Source organism: Polistes canadensis, unplaced genomic scaffold (assembly GCF_001313835.1).
Source record: "Polistes canadensis isolate GaletaPanama2010 unplaced genomic scaffold, ASM131383v1 scaffold_145, whole genome shotgun sequence".
Taxonomy (NCBI): domain Eukaryota; kingdom Metazoa; phylum Arthropoda; class Insecta; order Hymenoptera; family Vespidae; genus Polistes; species Polistes canadensis.
The window spans coordinates 193,813-199,192 of record NW_014569692.1 but is presented as its reverse complement, the minus strand read 5'-3'; the positions used below and the strand labels follow the sequence as shown (position 1 = coordinate 199,192).

The window sequence follows — 5,380 nt, the reverse complement described above, 5'->3', positions numbered from 1 at the left end:
CAATAAGTTGCATCTATCAAATAAAGTAAATAATCGAAATATGATAAAGATTAGAAAAAGTAAAATTACGAAACGAAAGTAAAAGTTTAAAAAATTGAAAAACAAATAAAATATTCAAATTCAATTGAAGGAAAGGGTACGAGATAAATGACAAACATTGGGATATATAAGGATATTTAAAAAAGTAAAATAAAATAAAGGGAGAAAGAAAAGTGCATCATCCTAGGGTGCATCCTAGTGCATCATCCATCAAATACGTGGGAGTAGGGTTAGCCGCGATTGCAGCGCCGCGGTGCATCTCGACGGCGATGTCCGGAGATAAATTGATGTAGTATTGCGCATGCGCGTATAAAATTTCTCCCTTACACCGTCCCGCCACCTTTGGACGAACCGAAATAAATCGAACGACGCCGAGTCGATCAGCAGTACGGTATTCGTTGGACGCGACCGTTTTTTGCATTTAGTGATGATCAGGACGAGTCGTCGTTGTTGTCGTCGACGTTGTTGTTCGTGGCACTGTGCGAAAACGAAGTAGCAATTGTATAGACGGGGGACACGCACAGTTCAGAAATAAATAATCGTTCGTTCGTGAGAGAAAAGAAATTAAAAAGAAAGAAAAAATAAACAGAAGAAGATAAACAAGACGAAAGGAAAGTAAGGGATAAAAGTAAAGAAGGAAGGAAGAAATAAATAAATAAAAAAAAAAAGGAAGAGGAAGAACGAGGAACGAGGACACGCGCGTCGTCGTTTGCTGCCGCGGCCACGGATGCATATGGAGGTTGGTAATGTTTTATTCGAATAATAATAACAACAACAATAATAACATTACCAATTAATAATAAAAAAATCATTAAAGAGAAAATTAACTTATTTGACAGGACTTGTTGTCACTGTTTTATACGATCATTTTAATATGATATTCTCTTTAAATGTGTTTTTACCTCTTCCAGAGTCCCATTCACTTCCTCTTGCAATTTTGATCATTATTGTTTTACCGAATCGTAGGAAATGTCAAAGGATTATTCTATATCATTCTAGAATCGAAGAAATGTGTGTCGTCAAGTGAATCGGTTGTTAAGCGTTTGTGGTGGACGTGCTATTAGTCGTCGTCCATGCTGTGTCTGTCCGTCTCAAACTACGCAATACCTTTTGCATTACCTTATCATTTTATTCTTTCATTTTTTCTTAATATTTCTTTTATAATTTCATCCTCATTTAGATTTTTTTTTTTAGAATTTTTTAGATTTCCTACCTTCTTTTTCTTTTTCTCTCTTTTTCGTTGGTCTAGATTTTAAATGGGATTTAATATGAAAATAGATATAAAAACAACAGTAAATCAGAACATTCGGTTCGATATTTAATTGTATTTCTATTCGCATAAGTCTTCCAAATGACCAATGTTTTCGTCGTAGACTTTCTCTCCTTGTCTCTCTCTCTCTCTCTCTCTTTCTGTCTCTTTAAATATATATATGTATACATATATGCATATCTATATATATATATATATCTCTGTCTCTCTCCTTCTCACTCTGATTTTCTAGGCGCGCATCTAGTTGTATGCGCGGTACGTTTCTCTCCGTAGCCTTTGTGTACGCTCTCAGCTGACGCTCGAGGCTGCCATCAGCTGCCCGAGACCGAAAGAGAGAGAGAGAGAGAAGGAAAGAGGGAGAGAGTGAAAAAGAGAGAAAGAGAAAGAAATAGAAGACGCGCATCCAGGGCCGCCACCTTTCTTTTGCAACACCTTCTATATATTACATACATATCAGATTGTTGTTGTTGTTGTTGTTGTTTATTTTATTATTTCATTTATTGCAGAATTTTGTCGTATTATTATTATTTAAATTTTTATTTATTTTTTTCTTTTGCAACACCTTCTATATATTACATACATATCAGATTTTGTTGTTGTTATTGTTGTTTATTTTATTATTTCATTTATTGCAGAATTTTGTCGTATTATTATTATTTAAATTTTGATTCCTTTGGTGAACACCTGAAAGAAAAGACTTTTTGTAATTTCAAGTGGATAGTTTTTTCTTTTTCTTTTACTATATAACAAAGGAATATTTTGTTCAATATTGATTACTATTAATTATATATATATACGAGTGGATGCGTTAATTATTTTTGCATACTATGTGTGCACATATATATTTTTTCTTTTATTATTTATTTTTATGCAACAATCTAAAACAAATATAAATAAAATAGGAATACTCTCGTGTACCATTACGCTTTTCATAAATATTCATTGTTACAATTTATAGATTTATTTATTTGTATATATATATATATGTGCATATTTTTGTGCAGATAAACAACACATACATATATTACATATGAACTATTGCAATCTGCCATCCAATGAAACTCGACTGTCACGTCCGCACACGTGCGTCTCTTACTTTGAAATATACATGCACGAAAGAGAGAGAAAGAGAGAGAAATATAGATATAGAAAGATAATGATAGAGATAAAGAAAATTAGAGAATAGATAGAAGAATATGATTGGACGAAGAACATGTTATTTCTCTTGGCTGTTTCACGTTGATCCTTTTCGAACGTGCGTTATACCTTCCACAAAAGTGCAATGCACTCTCTATTTCTCTCTTTCTCTTTCTCATTCTCTTTCGTTTGATTTTATTTTTATTTCTATTTCCTTCTCTTCTCTTCTCTTGCTTTACAGTTTAGCGATCTTTGCACTCGAGGAGATACTTGACCGCGTGGAAAGTATTCCGTTTTAATTAACATTCGATTAAATTTCTCCAAAAAATTCTATTTCGATTATCAAAAATTTACATACACGGAAATGCATACATTTAAAATATCTGGACAGTTTTAAACGATTTATACAAAAAAAAAAAATGTTTATTTTTCTTAAACAAATAATCGTCACGAATTTACGAAACCTCCGAAATTTCGTATATCTATTTATAATTATATTTATTTAATAGATAATGTTGTGCGAAATAAAAAAAACATAAATCGAAAATAGATAAATTGTTCTTATTGAAATATTCTTTGAAAATAGGCACAAAATTTCCGGACAAACATACACACATACACAGAGAGATAGATAAAAAGAGAGAGAGAGATATGTATGTATATCTTGACGAGTAATCCTAAGAATTGTTTTTGTAATTAAGCTAACATTTTCTAAGGAAAATATTGTCTATCGATTAATCTTAATTCTCGAATAATATGCGTTAATATATATACGTGATACGTTCACATTACGTATGCGTGTATCTTTTATTTATCAAACGACTAAAAATACAAAAAGAAAAAAACAAAGAAAACAAAAGAAAAGAAAAATAAGTAGTATATATGTTTAATTAAAACACGTAATACACACGTTCGATTGGATTTATTATCATCGTGAATGAAACAACAAAAAGAAGAAACTCCAAAATAAATAGAGTACAAATTTTGTATTCTTTGTCTCTTATTTTTCTTTTTTTTTCTTTTTATTCCTTTTGATTAATTTTTTTTCCGTAATTTTCGATTTCGACTGTTATTATTTTACGAAAGAGAGAGAGAGAGAGAGAGAGAGAGAGAGAGAACATTGAATAAACGTTTACGAATTTCACGTTTAACCTCGACAATATCACAAGAAGCAAGATAATTCGAAAGGCCGCGCGTCTTGTTTTGTACACATTCAAACAGCTGATTCGAAACGGCGACGGCGCGTCGTAAAAACATTGGAGGCCTGTGTTGTTATCATCTCTCACTTCACGTGTACACATAACACACATATATATATTACATATATACATTCACATTCATCCATACGATATGTTTTTGTAAAGTAGGAAGAAAAAAAAAACGAAGAATGAGCCATACGCATTTCGTGTTTCCGTGATTACGATCTTTCCGTAAGTATCTTATTTATGCATGAACGTTTAAAAAAAAAAGAATAAATAAACATCGTATAATATATTCCAAAAAATAATAATTCAATATTATTTCATATTATTTGATATATATCCAAATATCGTATAGATTCTCCGTCGTGTGTTTAATTGTATTCGTTAAAATGCTATCTTTATTATTATTTTTACGTAAAAATTCAATACTATATTTAGAATTATCATTTAAATATTACTTTCGGTTTCTATATTTTTTTTTTTTTTTTCTTTAACACATCATATTTTTTATACTTGTAAACAAACAAAAAATTGGGATTATCCCAATAAGTATTTTATTATTGTACCCAACGTGTACAAAATTACATACGGAGAACAAACCGAATATAAATAAATTGTATAAAAGTATTTTCGTTAAAAAACAAATATTGGAAAGATGAAAATTTTGCATTCGATTTGAAAATGCAAACAAAAAAAAAAGATAATCATCACATGGATAGAAGAGGGATCTGGTACATATTGCTGCAGCATCGTTTTGTTTCTATGTTCCGTATGTTCGTTCGTACTAAAGGAGAATGGGGGGATCAGAAGAAAATGAAACGGGTACGACGAGAGAGCGGTGAAGGACGATGACCCGAATTAAACTAAACTCAAAGCTGTGCGTGGTGTTGCACTCGTCGTGCTCGTGTGTTCCACTCTTCGTTGTGTTTATTTAAGTTGCATCGTTCGTCGTCAACGTGCATAGCTTCTTTTTGCTTTTTATTTTCTTCTTCTTCTTCTTATTTTTCTAGAAGAAATGAAGAAATTCAAACGAGAGAGAAAGAGTGAGAGAAGAGAGTGTGTACGTCATTCGAAAAACTATCGTTTAAAATGAAATTCACTTTCGACTTTCTTTTTCCATCATATTAAAACTCTCTTTTTACTTTTACGTTTTATATAATTTTATATTTTATTTATAAAGAAAATATTTTCTCTCTATCTATATATCAGAATTTCTCATCGAACGTTTTTACTTGGCAACAAAGAACCCACCCACCCCCCCCTTCACTCCTTTTTTTTTATTCTAGTAAATATTTTTATTTGACCTTTTGATTGTATACTTTATATTTTATATATCTTTCATTATCATAAACTTATAGATACGTTATATACGTGTATACTTTTATTAAAATTAGTTTCGAGTGAATTTTTGATCGCGTTACACGCTTTCAGGAATTTTTTTTTATTTCTCTCAATTTTCTGCTTTGTTGAGAAGCTCTCTCTCTATCTCTGTTAAATAGAATTATTAAAGTAATATTTGAAATACAGTAGGGGTTATATTTATTGGATTTATTTTTCAGTCAATATTATACAACAAATATTTATAGTATTTTTTTTTAATATATAGCATAGGATTAAGAAACGTATATATATTCCAATTAAAAATAGCATTTCAATGGGAATTAATTTTGTCTGTTTTTGGTAGTTGAGTCATTTTTATTTTATGTTTCTTTTTTTTTATTTATATATTATT

General features: G+C 30.4%; 1 protein-coding gene across 1 annotated transcript in view; it reads left to right on the top strand.

Annotated features, from left to right (window-relative positions):
- The first annotated feature begins 196 nt into the window (after positions 1-196).
- LOC106788609 (protein yippee-like 1) overlaps positions 197-5,380 on the top strand; it is a 20,002-nt gene continuing 14,818 nt past the window's right edge. Inside the window, exon 1 of the mRNA XM_014752023.1 lies at positions 197-778. The gene's annotated coding sequence lies outside the window, so the exon portion shown is untranslated. The remainder of the gene's footprint in view (positions 779-5,380) is intronic.